This window comes from Cetorhinus maximus, chromosome 4 (assembly GCF_964194155.1).
Source record: "Cetorhinus maximus chromosome 4, sCetMax3.hap1.1, whole genome shotgun sequence".
Taxonomy (NCBI): Eukaryota; Metazoa; Chordata; class Chondrichthyes; order Lamniformes; family Cetorhinidae; genus Cetorhinus; species Cetorhinus maximus.
Genome location: NC_135882.1, coordinates 37370549 through 37390255, shown reverse-complemented (window position 1 = coordinate 37390255; position 19707 = coordinate 37370549).

Here is a 19707-nt window from a genome sequence, read left to right as displayed (position 1 = left end):
TTGTGGACTGAGAGATGCCTCACAGGTCCCCTGTTGATCCTTGGAAAGAACCAGAGGCAAATAAATTTAGTGCTGTGGTCATCTTCAAAGCCACTGGCAGGGGATAGCCTCGAACTTCACATGGCGTCAGGTCTTCATGAAAAATGTGGCATATGTGATGTATCAGAGCTCAGGACAAGTGCAGACGTGCAGGGCACTTCTTCTCACTCATTTTTAAACAGGAGACTCTTCTATAATAAACCCTAGGTCTGGCAAGTCGCCCCTGTCGTCTGAGTTTCTCCTCCTGACCCTCCTATTCATGCTCTGGCTCCACTTGACCATGTCCCTCCTGCTGGAGCTGTGGACGGAGTCACCTCTCCCTCCTTCACCTCTTCCATTGCATTTGGACCCTGATAAAGGCAGCATTGAGCCTTGGATCCAAATGTGCTTTTGCCTTCTCTCTGAAAAGAAACATTGAAGACATTACTGATTCAAGGGGCAAGAAAGTGAAGCTCAGAAGATGAGATGTTTGGAAATGATACGGGTCCCATAGTTTATCCTGCCCTACTTGCATGGTGGCTGATGCCGCCTTGCCCTTGAGACACCAGCACACAAATCGAGGTGATCAGGATGGCATCTCAGGTATATAACATCTTGAGCCCTGCATGGGATGCTAAAGTTTAATGGAGTTGAGTGATCGATCCTAGCTCTGTGCTCCAATCTCTGATGCGGCATATTAATGACCATTCAGTATTTTTTCATTCATTTACGGGATGTGGGCATCGCTGATTAGGCCAGTATTTATTGCCCATCCCTAATTGCCCTTGAGAACGTGGTGCTGAGCTGCCTTCTTTAATCACTGCAGCCCCTGTACCCACAGCGCCGTTAGGGAGGGAGTTCCAGGATTTTGACCCAGCGACAGTGAAGAACAGCGATATATTTCCAAATCAGGATGATGAGTGGCTTTGAGGCAAACTTCCAGGTGGCGGTGTTCCCATGTGTCTGCTGTGAGTGAATGTCCTTTGGCTCGTTAGGAGTGTCAAATCTGGTGAATTAGGTGACAGGTTTTCGTAGATGAAATGCTGTATATGATACAGCAGTACCTTCACTATTGCCTGCATTCCCAAATTCTCTTGAGGTGCAGTGGCTGTGATCTGAAGCCACTGAGTTCTATGTAGCCATTTAACAGTGCTAATGAAGTCATTAGCTTACAGTGGCTTTCATCGCATAGAGGTATTTCTCCTTTCTTTCCTAGCAGACTCCTGCTCACTCCTGCAGCAACAAGAAGTTAGAGGACGACCCCAAAAAGGCCCCCTCATGTTCGCCCTTCCTCCTCACTGCCATTCCACAGCCTTCCCTCCCCGTTGCCCTCCTCATGTTTATCAACCCCACCCTCACCTCACAGGCCACCCCTGGCTGAAGTGCTAGTTTCTGAAAGTGGGCGCCTGCATAAGTACCACAGCACAGTGGTGTTCTTCGGGACAAGGTAGGCAAAGAGCAGGAGCAGACCAACCCTACAGCCTCACCACTGTGGCGTTCATTGCAAGAAGACCAGTGCAGCGCCATGGCAGGTAGGCTATGTGTTTTGCACTCACCTCAAAGTGACCAGTGAACTGAGGTCCGACTTGTGCATGCCACACCTTTTCAAATGGGTTTAAGGTCAATGTAATTTCCCACTGGCAAGATTGGAAGGTGTGACAAGATTCCAGCAAGCAGCGGTTTTAATGAGTATTCATGAGTTGTTAATGAATGCAAATGGTGTTCACACCACCAGTGCCAATGCCCTGCAAAAGAGGGCCCCCAGTGCCGATAGGGGATGAATAATCTCCTCTGATCCGCCAGGGTAAGTCGCTCTTCTCATCACTCTCAACTCGCACACTCACAAACCCATCACACATCCACAGGGATCTCATTCACTGCCAGTTCAAGGGACATCACCATTCACTTACACACACATTCATCTTCCCTGCGGATTGTTTCCTCATCCTGTCCATGGCATCACTCACCACCCACACATGCCATATCATCTGGCCTGGCAGGCGTCCTGCTTACACTCCATGTTATGCAGGACAAACTGACACAACAACAAAAGGGAGAGGTTGCAGACTGGTGGAGGAATGCCCTACCTCAAGGTCCTCTCAGACTTTGAAAACAGAGTCATCCAGCTGACCGGCGACAATCTGGACTATTCCTGTGCTGACAGTGAGGTCAGCCATGCTCAACCAAGTGAAGGTCCTGCAGCGCAACACCCATCAGACAACCATGCTGTGAGTCAGTTCCCCTGTTCCGCAGTCCCCTGCCATGCACTAATTACCATACCTTGCTTTTGCAGACACATCTGGGAAGCAGCCAAGGGGTCCACGGCCCAGGTCCTTGACCAAAGGCACCTCGGAAGAAAAATCCAATGACATCCTAATTGAAGACCCACAGTGCTCACCCACAGCCTCCCCCAGCTCAGAGAGACATACCTCAGTGGGACCTAGTTCTAGAGCAGTCTCGGGGTCACAATCTGGCGAGTACACCACGTTGTCTGGTCCACAGCAGGTGGTGGCAGGGACTTCTTGTTTCCGTCACTTGGAGGACTACTGGAGGCCAGAAATCTGCAGAGCCCAAGTCAGATGAGGAGCCTCTGGATTCAGTCATTTGCTGGAACTGTAAAGGCAAGCTCTGGAACATCAGGAAGGAATGTCCTCAGATTGCAAGGCACAATGGAGGAGTCCATCTGCCTTCAGTCCGAGGTGATAGCGCCGACGTGCCAACGCACTGAGGTCAACACAGGTAGGATGGCGGCCGCCATGGAGACCTTGGTCCAGACATCGGTCTTGCACTGCTACGAGAGCTGAACTCCATGCTGACACCATAGTTGGCCTCCTACAGTGTCGACATGAGAGGGGTATGGGGCAGCTTGATCTCACTCCTGCTTCCCTTCTCCTCAAGGAGTCAGCCAGGGGCCTTTGGGCACCCATAGGGAGGAGAATCAGCAGGTCCACACCTGGGGACAATCCACCCAGTTGATTCTGGGAGTGCCTGGCCCATCTGAATTTGCTCTTCCTCCAGATCTCGGCCCACCAAAAGATGCCCACCAAGGTCATCACAGACAGGTGTAGCAGTCAGCAGGCTGCCGCCAGCTCCACTGTGGATGTCAGGGGTGCACCAAGACATGGCAGCAGGGTTAGGGAGATTAAGAAGATTTAGTTGCATGAGTCCTTAATGTTCCTGAACACGGGTGTCAATCACTTGCACTTAATGTTCCCAATTGTAAATAAACTCCCAAGAATGTCTCCTTGCCTGTGGCTCCTTGTTATGATGAACATTGTTCGTGTCACTCAGATGTCAAACTTTGGCTCCTGCACAAGATAAAGGCAGCTGTCTCAGTCCAGGACCTCCTCCCTGTGCAGTGTGTAACCTTCAGACCAAAGTGATGGTCCGGCTTCACACTCACTGAACACATTAGTGATAACTGCACCTCGATGGTGCTTGTCCTTGCTGCCAGAATGTCATGGGCAGGCATTACAGAGTTCCGTCATTCTCTCTGTGTGCTCTCAGCATCTTTGAGGTGGGGCTGGCCTCCATCTCTTCAGGATCCGTGATCGGTGATGCTGTGCTCCTGAAGGGGTCAGGTGCTGAAGGCTGACAAAGGATCAGGTGCATTTAAAGTTTCATGGCTGTGTCTCCATGATATGACCTTGATCACAGAGCACAAGAAAGCTGCCCCCAGCCAGACAGGAGTCAGACATTCACAGAGGCAATGTGAAGATTTATGGAGTGGCCTCACTGCATGTCATCATCATCCTCCTGAATCTAGCGACTATTAGAGCCTAAATGTCTGCATGACATGAGCCTGAGCACTGAGGGTTGTGCACTACCAGCACCCACACAGGAGTCAAACATTCACAGATGCAAGGTGAGAATGTCAGGACTGTCCTCGCTGCATATCATCATCATCCTCCACAAACCTTGCAGCTATGAGGGCCTCCAGAGCAGCCCTGTTTCATCTGGCCAGTGTGACGGCCTCATCACCAGCATCAAGGACCTCATCATCGTTATTCCCTTCGACGTCCTCCTTATCGGAGGATATTTGCAGCTCCTCCATCTCTTCCTCAGCCATGTCCTCCCCACTTTGCAGCACCTGCAAGCAACGATGATGTGTGGGCCACAGCATGAGCCTCGTTATATCTTCGCTCTGCTGCAATCTGGCCCACCGCAGTGGGGCCATCAGCCACGTCCTCTGTGGGTAGCCCTGGTCCCCAAGGAGCCAAACCTGCTGCCTCTCTGGACCCTGGGAGATGTTATGGATCTGAGACTGCTAAGTGTGTTGGAATCGGGAACACTTCCTGTGCAGACCTGTCGGATGTGTTTGTGGTCGTCGCACACCAGCTAAACATTCAGCAAGTTGAAGCCCTTGCAGTTGACGTAGTTGGGTGCTTGTTGCCACGGAGATCTAAGAGCCACGTGTGTGCTGTCGATGGCACCCTGGCACTGTGAAAAACCAGAGATCTGTGCAAATCCCCAAGCTCTTGTCTCCTTGCTTTCCTGATCTCTGGCAAAATGTGACAATAGCACCCATGACCTCCCGAGTGCGCCTGCCTGGCCTGGCCAGTGCTCTGGCCTCATTGTCAGCATCCTCGCATTCAGGACCTCATCGTCATCACCCCCTTCGAAGTCTTCCTCATCGGAGAATACGTGTAGCTCCTCCATCTCCTCCTCAGCCAGGTCTTCCCCACTTTGCAGCGCCAGGTTATGGAGCACACAGCAAGCGAAGATGATGCGCGATGTCCTCTGGGAACTCTATTGCAGTGCTCCACCAGACACTGTGCATACCAGACACCCTGGTGAGACAATGGAGATCTGTGTCATGGTGCCATTGTCTTTCAATGATCAATGGGGAATCCAATTTTGAGTCTCCCATCAATGATGAGACTACACAAGAATGTTTGCACCATCTGAAACTCTCACCTCTGTGTACTGCACTCTTACCTTCATCTGACACCCTAGCCTCTCCACAGCCTGTTGACCGAGGTGCATGGCTGAGTAAAGTGAAGTGCTATGTACCTTTAAGAGAATAGTTGACCATGTGGTTGTATTGACCAATCGCTACACAATCGTGGGCTTCTTGGGTAACTGTAAGTCTGGAGCTGGAGGTGATTGAAGAAGCACAAATGGTGTTAGTGCTCTGTTCTTAGTTCCAATAAACCACCTGTGTTTGTTCAGTTAATCAGTCTCTCTACCCATACTGTTTCAAATATCGACTAATGTGTTAATATCAAGGGCGCAGCTCACGTTCGCCGGACAAAGCAAACCTGATAACCAAAAGCATGAAAGTGGTGCCTTTCCAGCTCCAAGGCGTCCTGCTCGAATCTGGATAGATTATGAGGCTTGGGGGGCCTCCGCCTGTCCACAACCTTTCAATGTTGTAATGGGTCCTCTTCTGAAAGGACAGAGGAGTATGAATTATTCCACTCTACCTCCAGCGCCATTGCAGCCTGGCCAACCCCACCTGAGGAACACCTTGCAGGGCACATCCAAGTCGTGACCCTTGAGCCACAAGGCACTCAGTCCAGGCAGCCAGGGCTCACCCCCTTGGCCAGCTCCAGCGTCATTTACAGTTGGCACTCAGACTCTAACTTCCCTGAACTCAACAGGGCTACGGCCAGACCTTACCATTTCAACACATTGATCCATGTCAATACGATACTCACCCCGAGCACAGCTGGTCGTTAAACCTGTGGCACTGCACCCATGTGTGCCGTACAACGTCATGGCTGCTGACCTGCACTGCCGCCTCCTCCCAAGCTCTTTTCGTTAGGTGCATTTGCCTCCTCCTTCCATCTCTGGGGACAAGGATGTCCCTCCTGGCAGACACCTCCTCCAGGAGGACCACGAGGCACTCATCCGAAAACCGGGGGTCTGAGTGCCCACCCAACATGCCCTTCCGCCTGGTGCCTCCAGCTGCACTTGAGGCCATAACCTGAGTGTTCACAACGCTGCAACTATGTTCTTCCCTGGCAGCCTTCAAGGAGCTGCCTGTCCTGTTTTTAAACCGGCCGCTAGGTTGCCATTGGACCCGGTGGCCGACAGGACCCTCCCCGCCGGCCTCTTCCCGACCACTGGGAAGACATATTTCAGCATGAATTCGCAGTCGGGGACAGATCACAGGCAGCGGCCCGTTTCCCGACCCATCACTGGCCCACTAATCATACCCACCCACCAAGGGTAAAATTCAGGCCTATATATTTCTCTGATTTGTGCCTGATAAAGGCCCTTTGCAAACACAAATGATCGGGCTAATGCCTTGTTGAAGCCCCCTTTTCAAAATTATTGTGTCATAAATGTAGGCAACTGTGTTTGGAAAATGTGATCTATATGCATAGTTAAAGCTACCACTGGATGCCATCAGTTAAAAGGAGAAGTTTGTTGCAAAAGACTTACCTGATTGAAATTGGAAGAAGAAAATGGTTGGAGGGGGAGAGAAGTGATTCAGAAGGGAGAGGAGAGGTGATTTAGGGGGGAAAAAATTGGACGGGAGCTAATTGGGCAGATTGTGGCGCTCTTGTGGTGGAGGTTGTTCAGGAGGGGACTGACTGGTAGTCAGCAAGAATCTTTGATGCTGCCAGGGAGCTGGGAGTGCTCCTTGCAGATCCACATTCAGCAGTGTTTTTTTGAACAAATTTACCTTTGTGTTGGTGGCCTCCAATGATCCCTTTAGGAACCCATAGTTAGGTTTCATGAAGATAATGTTTTCTATTAAATAAGTAGTCCTATTTTGTAAAGAGCCAAAAAAGGCTATTCACATTCCGAAGGGCCTAAGTGCATTAATGCAGAAGTAGTAAATACTTGTATTTATTGCACCAAAGCACTAAGACTGTTTGATATTTCATCATTCTTTGACTAAGAAATATTCATAAAGTAATACCACTTCCTGAAAATATTTCAACACTGATCAATAAACTAAAAAACTTTCTTTACAAAGTTGAAGTAAAATTTATACCTTTGTTTAAAAATTTAGCAAAGCAAATGTTCTGTTAACATGCTGTCCTATTTTGTTTCCTTTTTTAGAAATTTTGTACTTTTTGTTACACAGTTAATAAGATGGAAATGTCTCCTGTAATTTGATGACATGATTAATTTATTAGCCCCATTTGCTTCGTCAGGATCTTAGTGCACAGGCTAAAAATTGCCAAATGATTCATTGTCTGAGTTAATTACTAGTAATGCATTTTTGAAACATTTTCTACCTGTTCCCTCTTCAAACCAATGTGTTGTGTGACTGGTATAAAAACATGGGCCAGGATTTTCCAGTGGTCGGGTGGGCTGGGTGGGCTGGGTGGGCGGGCCTGAGGGAAGTCGGGAAGCTGACCGTCGCCCGCAATCGGGCTCCAACCACGATTTCACGCTGGCTGGCCAATTAACAGCCAGCCAGCCTGAAACACATGCTGCAGCGCTCAGCCCTGCTGGGGTGGGGGCGGGAGGAGCGCGAGCACTGAAGTTTGTGCGTGCGCGCAGGTGCACACAGTAAAAGTTCCCTGAGGCGCAGAGCTGCCTCGGAGAGCCAAATATTTTTTAAATAAAAAATTAAAACATTAAACAATGTTAAAACCATGTCCCCACATGTGACTGTCACTTGATCAGGGACATGTTATGAATGAAATTTTAAAATTTTTATTTAATTTTTATTTGCTGTTGGAATCCTCATCCTGCCTGTGGATGAGGTTTCCTAAAAAATCCAAAGGCCGCCTGAGCGAAAAATTTTGTTTTATTATTACTTTAATGACCTAAATAGACCTGTTAATTGTTGGCGGGAGTGCTGCAGACTCCCACGTGTGCCACCGACCGAAATATCGTGCGAGTGCGCAATGACATCGGGACGCTCGCCCGATGTCATTGCGCGTCATTTTATGCTTGTTCGGGTCGGGCGTCTGCCCGCCTGACAAGCACAATATTCTGCCCATGAAGCCAGTTAGTTCCAATACTACAGCACATGTTTCTAAACCAGTTTTCAGGCTTGTATTTCAGAGTTGTCATATACTGTGACTTTACCAGTGAATCTTTGCCCTTTTCCTGCAAAAGGAATTAAATTTCTTAAAATTGAATTGTTCTAGGTATTTCACTCTTGAATGACATTATGACTAGAATTGAAGCTGGAATGCTGCCAGCTAGATTCAGAACTACCAGACGGCACTCAAGCAGACTATATTTTGATAATATTCATGAGGTGTGCAGCATGGGTGATTTCAAACCAAAAGTTGTGGATAATGAATTATTTGAATTTGTCCCCGAGTTCCCTTTGCAGGCACCAGGAACAATTTTTCTTGATGTGAAGTCAGAGATTGAAACTGAACAAGAAAAGAATGAAGAAGTCGGCAATTATGATAGGACAACAACCCGTGAAGAGGAAGTTAGCACAGTTGATAAAACAAAACAAAGCACAGAGACCAGTCTCCCTTCTGCACCTGATAAAACAAAACCTCGCTTGGATAGTAATCCAGAGATTGACAATCACATAGTACCAAAGTCAACTGCTTCAAAAACTGCTCAGCTAAATGGATATAGATCATCTGAAGTGAGTGATAACATAAGGACTCCAAGTTTATCAGGAAATATGGGTGAGATAGGTATGGAATCTGATTCTTCTAATGAGGAAGATGATATCAGAGATTTCTGCTACATTACGCCACGGCACAGATATAATTTCAAGAACAGTAAGGGCATTGAAAAGTTTAAGACGTTTCTTCTAGGAACTCCTGGTGAGAAATACTGGTGGCTATGGATGGATATTGAAAGATTAAAAGTTATCGAGGATGACAAAAAGAAGAAAAGGTTAGGATTGTTTTATAAACTCAGTTGTAAGATTTTTGAAATGAGGGACAGATATTGTTACTGCTTCTATAAATGAACACAAGTGGCTGGATTTTGGGTACCGTGGCGGGTGGCTCGAGTTGGGAAATATTCCAACTCGCTGGACCTGCCTTGGTAAAAAGTACCATGATATGCATAAGTCTCACTCTGGGGAAGGGGCAGGGGCGGAATGGAGTTGGGCCCAACAACCCAGGAAACAGAGCATAGGCAGCCACAAGCATGGGTGAGATCCAGCATGGACTGGTTAGAAGGCCACTGGGACTTTGTCCCAGTTGTTTCAGAAGCTTTTAGGCCCTCTAACCCTCACCCCTCACTCCCCACACCTCCATGGACCCTCATACCATCTATGACAACTTAATGTCAACTCATGCCCCCCACCCAACCCCCATAACCCCTCATACCCCCCATGCCACCTCCATAGCCACTCAGTAACCACCATGGGCAGACCTCATGAGCCACATGGAGATGAGAAAAGATAAACTTCTTACAATCTAATACATCTTTCACTCAAAAACTTGACAGTAAAGAAAGTTCCATTTATAAAATCCATTCAAAACTTTTAAATCTCCACAAATGGTTAATCCTTCATAAAAAACAAACTTCTATTCAGACCCCACACCAAATCCCTTAATAACTTTTTTAAACTGTAAATAAAATTGTGAACTCAGAACTTCATGCTGAGATAATTTTAACTTTTGAAACTCAGCCAGAGTCATAATGACTTTTTTTTGATGATTTTTTTTTCTAAGCTAAGGCAGATGGTCTGTCAATCAGAGCAGTCCAGCAGATGTTTTTTTCTTAACTCTCTGTGGGAGCTCTCATCTGGCTGTTTGAAAATTTAAGGAGCAGAGGATTTAAAAATCCTCAGATCACATCCTTATACAGAGCTTATCCGCCCTTCAAGAACATTTATGTCTACTCAATCCATCTGTGACTCCCACACTGTGGGTTAAGGCCCATGCAACAGCCAAAAAAGGGACTGTTTGAACTCAACACCGAGTTCAAGTGGCCCTGCTGAGCTCAGGGCATGTTGAGAGGGTCGCTATCTGCCCGAAAATGCCAACAGAGGCCTGAATTCAGAAGTCCTGGCCTCCACCATTTTCTTGGTAGGATCGGGGGGGAGGTGGTGGGGGAGGAAATGGGGCAAGTTATTTATTGCATGGTTCCCGGAGGCATGTGCCCATATAAATCAGCAGCTGCTTCTGCTCGTGTGATTTTGGTGAGGCAGGTGTCTGAAATCAGCGGTGTGCAAATTAGACCTAGTAGGAGTAGGTCTGAGCCCTGTAGATATATCTGGATAGCTAGAGTACCCTTTTGGAGAGGTAAGGCACCCTTTGGGGTAGATCAGGTGCCCTTTGGGTTGTTAAAATTAGACTTAATTGTGTGTAAAATGTGCATAAACTCATTGGAACTGTCAAAGCTGTTAAGGAGCTATCAAGCTGTCAAAGAACTGTCAAAATTGGCAAAAAGAAATTAATCTTTCAAAGAACTAACAAATCTAACAATTTGATTGAATTTTTTGAGGAGGTGACTAGTTGTGTAGATGAGGGTAGTGCAGTTGATGTAATCTACACGGACTTCAGTAAGGCTTTTGACAAGGTCCCACATGGGAGAATGGTGAAAAAGGTAAGAGCCCATGGGATCCATAGCGGTTTGGCAAATTGGATCCAAAATTGGCTTAGTGGCAGGAGGCAGAGGATGATGGTCAAAGATTGTTTTTGCGATTGGTGTACTGCAGGGATTGGTGCTGGGGCCCTTGCTGTTTGTATTGTACATTAATGATTTAATGATAGACGTGAATATAGGAGGTATGATCAGTAATTCGCAGATGACATGAAAATTGGTGGTGCCGTAAATAGTGAGGAGGAAAGCCTTAGATTACAGGACGATACATATGTGCTGGTAAGATGAACAGAGCAGTGGCAAATGGAATTTAATCCTGAGAAGTGTGAGGTGTTGCATTTTTGGAGGACTAACACTGCAAGGGAATACACAATGAATAGTAGAACCTGAGGAAGTACAGAGGATCAGATGGATCTTGGTGTACATATCTATAGATTCCTGAAGGCAGCAGCACAGGTATATAAGGTGGTTAAGAAGGTTTATGGGATACTTGCCTTTATTAGCTGAGACATAGAATATAAGAGCAGGGAGGTTATGTTGGAGCTTTATAAAATACTAGTTAGGCCACAGCTGGAGTACTGTGTGCAGTTCTGGTCACCACACTATAGGAAGGATGGGTGCAGAGGAGATTCACCAGGATGTTGCCTGGGCTGGAGCGTTTCAGCTATGAAGAGAGACTGGATAGGCTAGGAAAAACTCAGCAGGTCTGACAGCATCTGCGGAGTGGGATACAGTTGACGTTTTGAGTCCATATGACTCTTCATCAGAACTAAGACATATAGAAATGAAATGAAATATAAGCTGGTAGAGGGGGGTGGGACAGATAGAGCTCGATAGGGGGCCAAGAAGAGACTGCCAAAGCTGTCATAGACAAAAGGACAAAGGGGTGTTGATATTATCTAAAGGGGACATTAAGGGTAGCAAGCAGGACAAGCTAGTGGCAAATGGCCCCACCCCAACCCCACTAGGGCCATCTTGATTCCTGCACAAAATGAAGGCAAGTGTCGCTGTCCAGGGCCTCTCCTCTTTGCAGTGCGTAACCTTCTGAGCAGAGTGATTGTCTGGCTTCAAAGTCACTCTCTGGATCACTGGTGCCTTCACCTCATTGTGGCTTGTGTTTGTTGCAAGAATCTCATACCTAAGCGTCACAGGGTTCCATGATGTTCTCTGTGTGCTCTCAGCATCTTGGAGGCTGGGCTGCCCCCATCTTGTCTGCATTCTTGACAGGTCAAGATGTGGTGCTGAAGGGAACAGGTGATGAAGCTTGCCAAAGGATCATGTGCTGTTTAAGTCTATGTGCCGGATGTATCTCTGCAGCATTTCCATGATATGACCTTTTCACAGAGCATATGTGCACTGCCCTCAGCCAGGAAGGTGTCAGACATTCCCAGATGCAATGTGAATATCTCAGCATTGTCCCCACTGCATCCCATCATCATCCTCCTGGAATCTTGTGGCAATAAGGTCCTCATGAGCATGCCTGCCTCGGCCATGGCAGTTGCCTGCATCCTCCCCTTCCAGGACCTCATCACCCTCATCCCCATCGACTTCCTCCTCGTTGGAGGAGACATGCCATTTCCTCATCATCCCAGGTCCCCCCCCCTGCCACTTTGCATCACCAGGTAGTGTAGCATGAAGCAAGCCACGATGATGTGTGACACCCTCTGGGGAGTGTACTGGGTCCCTATGGTGTGCTTCACCAAACTCCAGGAAGCAGCATGAGCCTCATTGTACTTCTCTCAGCAACAGTCTGAGGCCGCTGCACAGGCATCATCAGCCACGTCTTTTGTGGGCAGCCCTTGCCCCCGAGGAGCCAACTCTGCAGCTCATGTTGTCCCGGGAAGATGTCAGGGATCTGAGACCTGCTGAGGATGTACGAGTTGTGGACGCTTCCGGGATAGCTTCAACAAACCTGTATGGTCCATTTGTTATGGTCGCAAACCAGCTGAACATTGAGAGAGTGGAAGCCTTTGCGGTTCACTTACTGGACTGCTTGTTGCCAGGGAGATTTAAGAGCCACGTGTGTACAGTCGATAGCACCCTGCACCTGTGGTAATCCAGAAATCTCAGCAAATCCCAGCATACTTGCTTCCTGGCTTGTTTGATCTCCGTTGAAGTTGACAAAGTTGTGTGCCTTGGCAAAATGGCGTCCATGAGCTCCTGGATACATTTGTGGGTGGAAGGCTTGCGAGGCCTCACACAGGAAATCAGTGCAGCCCTGGAAGGAGCCACTGCCATAGCAATTCAGCGTAACGGTCACCTTCACTGCCACTGGCAGTGGATGCCCTGTGGTGCTAAATCCTGCAGAAAGTGGCATATATGAGTGACCTGTTCCCTTGACATGTGCAATCTTTGGCGACACTGGCTGTCACTCGTCCGCAGATAGAACATGCGTCATCTATAGACCCTGTTTCTGGTGAAGTGTCTACGAACGACGGTTCTCTGGGGGTTCATCCTCTGCGTGCGGAGGCCCTGCCACTCCTTAGTCTTGAGGGTTCTGCTCCTCTCTTTGGTGAGCCAGGTGCCTCCATCACTTACTTCTCCAGCTTCTCTCCTGCTTATAAGCAATGAGACAGATAGCGAGATTATTAGGCTTCATCTTCCTGATGGTCTCCCCACCGCAATATCAAAGAGAGAGAGATCAGCAATTGTCTACTGAGGACCACTTTTGGTCAAGTCATCACCTGTGGCTACCTCTCAAGGCTTGACGCATGCCGGAGAGCCCTGGCCACCACATGGATGTCCAGTGTTTAATGCACATGATAGATGATCAAAGTCTCATCCACCACTCCACCTCGCCACATGGCTGACTGGCAATAGCTTTGGCTAATCGACTGCATCCTGAACTGTCATCTCAGGTGCAGGCATTGTCCTAACCTGCACAGCAAAGCTTCGCAGTTTGCTTGGACCATGAGGATGACTTTTCAATGACTTAAACATAATGCAAGTGATTAGGAGCGCACCCCTCCAACAGTGTTCCATGGCCACCTTTCCCAAAGGAATCCTCAAGCTTGCCCAGTAGCCCAATGGTCTGCAGCAACATATCACTCATTCGATTTTGAAGTCTGTGCGCAAGGGGTTAAAAGTAGAGGGGCAATCACTGGCACTGTCAGGAATTAGTGCTGCTTGAGTGGGCACACTTGCTTGACTAACCTGACTCCAAGCATGTCAGTTGAGCTTAAGCTAGTCGGTCTCAGCTGCAGAAGAGTGCTCATCTTTGACATGTTTTTTCCATTTGTCTGGCCATTTTCTTCCCACTGCACACCCTGCCATGTGTTAGTGTGCAACCTTCAGTCTGTGCTGCCATGACCCTTCCTTGCAATGTTGCCCTTGCCCTGAGGTTCCCTTCTTTCCCTTTTCTCCGGCACTGATGCCCTTGCCCCAAGGTTCCCTTCTCTCCCTTCCCTCTGGCTCTGCTGCCCTTGCCCCAAGCTTCCCTCCTCTCCCTTCTCTCCAGCACTATTGCCCTAGCCCTGAGGTTCTCTTCCCACCCTTATCTCCAGTACTATTGCCCTTGCCCAGAGATTCCCTTCTCTCCAGCACTGTTGCCCTTGTCTAGAGCTTCCCTTCTCTCCGGTACTGTTGCCCAAGCCCCAAGGTTCCCTTCTGTCCAGCACTGCTGCCCTTGCCCAGAGATTCCCTTCTGTCCAGCACTGTTGCCCTAGCCCCGAGGTTCCCTTATCTCCGGCACTGTTGCCCTAGTCCTGAGGTTCCCTTCTCTCCGGCACTGTTGACCTAGTCCAGAGGTTCCCTTCTCTCCAGCACTGAGTCCCTAGCCCCGAGGTTCCCTTATCTCCGGCACTGTTGCCCTAGTCCTGAGGTTCCCTTCTCTCCGGCACTGTTGCCCTAGCCCTGAGCTCCCTTCTCTCCGGCACTGTTGACCTAGTCCTGAGGTTCCCTTCTCTCCGGCACTGTTGACCTAGTCCTGAGGTTCCCTTCTCTCCAGCACTGTGGCCCTAGCCCTGAGGTTCCCTTCTCTCCGGCACTGTTGACCTAGTCCTGAGGTTCCCTTCTCTCCGGCACTGTTGCCCTAGTCCTGAGGTTCCCTTCTCTCCGGCACTGTTGCCCTAGTCCTGAGGTTCCCTTCTCTCCGGCACTGTGGCCCTAGTCCTGAGGTTCCCTTCTCTCCGGCACTGTTGCCCTAGTCCTGAGGTTCCCTTCTCTCCGGCACTGTTGCCCTAGCCCTGAGCTCCCTTCTCTCCGGCACTGTTGCCCTAGCCCTGAGCTCCCTTCTCTCCGGCACTGTTGCCCTAGTCCTGAGGTTCCCTTCTCTCCGGCACTGTTGCCCTAGTCCTGAGGTTCCCTTCTCTCCGGCACTGTTGCCCTAGTCCTGAGGTTCCCTTCTCTCCGGCACTGTTGCCCTAGTCCTGAGGTTCCCTTCTCTCCAGCACTGTTGCCCTAGCCCAGGCACCACAAGCCAGCCACGAAGAAGCTGCTGTAGAGACTTTGCCTGTGACCCCGCCTGAATCCACGGAGCCGCTTCCTTGCATTAGGATCCTTGCAAGTGCTGTGCTAGGTTGTGTGCACTCACCTCTGCGTAACCTATTGAAGTTCAGGTCGCCAGGTACACGCCTTTTAAAATCAGTTGTAAATCATGCTGTTCTAAAATCACACCGATTTGGGATTTAAATTTGATGTGGTGGCGGGGTGATTCCAGCGTGTGGCCAGAATAATGATATGCAAATGTATTCAAATTAAGTTCCTGACATCCGATGGCAGGAAACACGGCCCACCATTGATAGGGGAGGGCCCAATCACTTCCCGGATTTACATTGCCTGGAAACATATGAGGAGAGATTGGTTCAACTGGGCCTGTACTCACTAGAGTTTAGAAGAATGAGAGGGGATCTGATTGAATGTATAAAATTCTAACAGGGTTAGACAGACTGAATGCAGGGAGGATGTTTCCCCTGGTTGGGCAGTCTAGAACCAGGGGCTGCAGTCTCAGGATACAGGGCAGGCCATTTAGGACTGAGATGAGAAAACATTTCTTCACTCAGAGGGCGGGCAACCTATGGACTTCTCTACCAAAGAAGGCTGTGGAGGCCAGGTCACTAAGTATATTCAAGAAAGAAATTGGTAAATTTTTGGATATTAGGGGCATCAAGGAGTACGGAGAGAAAGTGTGAATATGGCATTGAGATAGAGGATCAGCCATGATCATATTGAATGGCAGAGCAGGCTCAAAGGGCCAAAAGGCCTACTCCTGCTCCAAGTTTCTATGTTCTTATGTTTCAGATCTTGCCACTGAACATGCCTGTCCCAATCGGGCGCAGGAAATCATGGCCCAAGGGTGGAATTTTCCCCTCCCTTCCGTGGCGGGTCTCAGAAAATTGTGCGGGATTGGAAAATCTGTTTTACGTCATCATAAAAACAGTTTCCGATCATCCGCTCCGGACCTTAATGGTGGCATGCGTTTCCTGCTACGCCATGTTGGGAACGCCATTTGATTAGATGTTCCCTATACATTTGAATGCTATTTATAAAGGACCTTCGCCGGAATCACCCCTCCTCCACCGCTCCCCCCCATGCTTCCATGCTAGATCAATGGGCCATGCAAGCATCTAATTAGACTGTTGTGTTTCACAACTGTATATAAACAATGTGCACCTGGCGACCTGCACTTCGTTCATGACTTCGAGGTTCGTTCGCCAACCTTGCATTGTGCAGCACTCGCTGCATCTTGGACTCTGTGCCAGACTTTGCGGGCAGCACCACATCACTTTCAGAGGCAAGGCTCTACATACCAGACCAACAGTAAGATGGAGGTGGGTTGTAAAGCGCAGCTTAATGGGGGCGGGCGTGTATGGAGGACCAGGCAGAGGCAAGGGAAGGGGCTGCAGGGCAAGGCCTCGACTTTGTGGGGGGGTGGGGAGCGGGTGGGGGGAATGGGGAAGTTTACACTCAGACACATGACTCAGGAGGTGCAGGCAGGAAGCATCCTCTGGTCCATAGTGGGGAGAGAGTCTCTTACAGAAGGACATAAGTTGGGGCCAGAATGGGAGGTTTGCGGATTGAAAAAGCACTTCAGTTTACATCCCTGAGCTTCAGAGACTGTTCTTGTCCCAGTCCAGGGAGAAGGAGTGCATATAAACCCAATGTCAGTTGTGCCCATCAAGATGTGCGCAGTTTGTAGTCGTAACTTCATGGGCGCCAGTCCAGGGGAGGGGGGTCTCTGGCATAATACTGAGCGCCACAGATGGCACCCTCACAGGGGAGGCATCTGCAGTTTATGGACAGGGGACGAGGTAGTGTTGAGATACTCAAAGATCTCATGGGGCATATGTCACTGCGCAATAGACCTCAAGGTGAGGAGGGGTAAGGTCCACATGGGGCATAGGCACACCCACCTCAAATGACTCATGTGGTATTACAAATCTACCGCCATCACAATGGGATTAAGGATTACAGGGGGAGGACCTAAAGTTATTAGAGGGAGGGAAACCTGAACATGCTTCTCCAGGATGATGGGAGGGGTTTCCACAGATACATAGGGAAGGTTCAAGTTGGTCTGGTAGTGAAAACGCAGCACCACAATCTTGAAACCTAAAGCGATGGCACATCAGAAATTGAAAATAACAAATAACTCTAAAGGCAGGGCTCTGAGGGCCTTGAGGAGGCATGCTGCACTGCACAGGAGGTCGATTAAAGGGACACCCAACTGAACTCTGTACCAAATGAGAAGAGTTGCACAACTGAGAAATGTTAGGAGCCTTTCAGTGACGATGCAGGGAATCAAGAGAACTAAGCAATGAAGCTCATTCATAAGAGACTACCCACTAATCGATCTCCTTGTAATAACTCCTTAAGAGATAGTAATATGAAAAATGAGGATCGGAGAATGGCAGGAAGGGACAGAGAGAAAAAACCTAAGAATGCACCAAGAATCAAGACTATGTCACAAAGATAACAAAAAGACAAAACTTGCACGTTGAAGTAGATAAATATGTTCTGATAGCCATTATGGAGACGTGGCTGCAGGATGACAAGGATTGGGTCTTGAATATTAAGGGGTATATGACCTTCAAGAAGAATAGGAAACCAGGTAAAGGTGGAATAGTTGCAATAGGTGCAATTGTTAGAGACGACTGTGTGGCCTTTAACAGAGAGAGCGCGAGAGGAGTGTGACCTTTAACAGTGAGAGAGTGAGAGGAGAGAGACCTTTATCAGTGTGAGAGGAATGTGACCTTTAACAGTGAGAGAGTGCGAGAAGAGTGAGAGACCATTAAAGAGCATGAGAGAAAAAGAGCGTGGAGAGCAGCTGATTGGCGAGTAGGATTGGTGAGTATTTCTAGTCTTTAAAGTAAAACTAAGGTCTCTAGCTTGTGTTTAGGTCTCTAGCCTTTTTTTCTCTTTTTCTTATAGATAGTTTTTTAAATATAAGGTTGATACTGGTGTGTATAAAAAGCAATTATAAAAAGTGTAAAGAGCGGGGATACTAGAGTAATTAATTAATAATTTGCAAAAAATATGATAGTGATGGCAGGACAGATGATGTGTTGTTGCTGCAACATGTGGGGGCTGCTGGACACCAAGGTGATCCAGAGTGAACACATCTGTACCAGATGTTTACAACTCAAGGAACTTCGGATCCGAGTTAAGGACCTGGAGTTCAAGCTGCAGACATTGCGCCACATTAGGGAGGGGGAACATTACCTGGACAATTTGCTCCAGGAAGCGGTCACACCTCTCAGATTAGGTAATTCAAATTTGGTCTGTGATCAGGGACAGGAGGGTGTGACTGCAGGTGAAGCAGGGGGAATAGAATAAATAGAGAGGGGGAAGGTTCCTTGAAAGGGGACACAAAGGCTTACAAAGCAAAAGGACATGGCAGCCTTGCAGGGCAGCTATTTAGGTAATGATACCCAGAGTGTGACAGGAAGAGACAGAGTGTACAAACTTAAAAAAAAACAGCAGCAAATAGGGTCAAAGGGGTAAAAAATGGTAAAAAGGCAAAATTAATGGCTCCTAAATGCACACAGTATTCAGAACAAAATAAATGAATTAAAGGCACATATAGAGGTTAATGGGTATAATCTTATAGCCATTACGGAGACATGATTACAACAGCAAAGCTGGGAACTAAATATTCAGGGGTATATCACTTTTCAAAAGGACAGGCAGGAAGGAAAGGGTGGTGGGGTAGCTTTGTTAGTACGAGATGGAATAAGTATGATAACAAGAAAGGATCTTGGATCGGAAGATGTAGAATCCATTTGGGTAGAGGTAAGAAATAACAAGGGGAAGAAGACATTGGTGGAAGTAGCCTATAGACCCCCCCGACAGTAGCTATACTGTAGGACAGACAGTAAAAATGGCAGTACATTAATCATGAGTGACTGTAATCTTCATATAGATTGGGAAAATGAAATTGGCAGAGGTAGCCGTGAGCAAGAAATCATAGATTGTGTTCAGGACAGTTTCCTAGAGCAATATGTTGTGGATCCGACCAGGGATCAGGCTATTCTGGATCTGGTAATGTGTAATGAGGTGGGTTTAATAAATGATCTCAGAGTAAAAGATACCCTAGGAAACAGTGACCATAATATGGTAGAATTTAGCATTCAGTTTGAGAGTGAGAAACTTGGGTCAGAAACAACTGTGCTAAACTTAAATAAGGGTAATTACAAAGGAATGAGGGCTGAGTTGGCTGGAGTGGACTGGGATTTTAGCAGAAAAAGTGACTGATGAACAATGGCAGACGTTTAAGAAAATAGTTCATGACTCACAACAAAGATAAACCCCAGTGAGGAAGAAGGATTCAAGGAAGTGGATAAACCAACCATGGTTAACCAAGGAAGTTAAGGATAGTATCAAATTAAAAGAAAGGATACAATGTGGCAAAGATTAGTGGTAAACCAGAGGATTAGGAATGTTTTAAAAACCAACAAAAGATGACCAAAAAAATTGAGGGAGAAAATAAACTTTGAGGGTAAACTTGCAAGTAATATAAAAACAGACAACAAGAGCTTCTTTAAATATATATAAAAAAAGGAAGAGAGAGACCTAAGTGCACATCGGCTCCTTAGAGAATGAGGCTGGGGAAATAATAATGGGAAACCAGGAAATGGCAGAGGAGTTGAATAAATACTTTGCTTCAGTCTTCATGGTAGAAGACACTAATAGCATTCTAATACTAAATAATCAAAAGAGGAGGAGGAAATAAATACAATAACTATCATTAGAGAATAGTACTAGGGAAACTTACGGGGCTAAAGACCAATAAGTCCCCTGGACCTGATAGGTTGC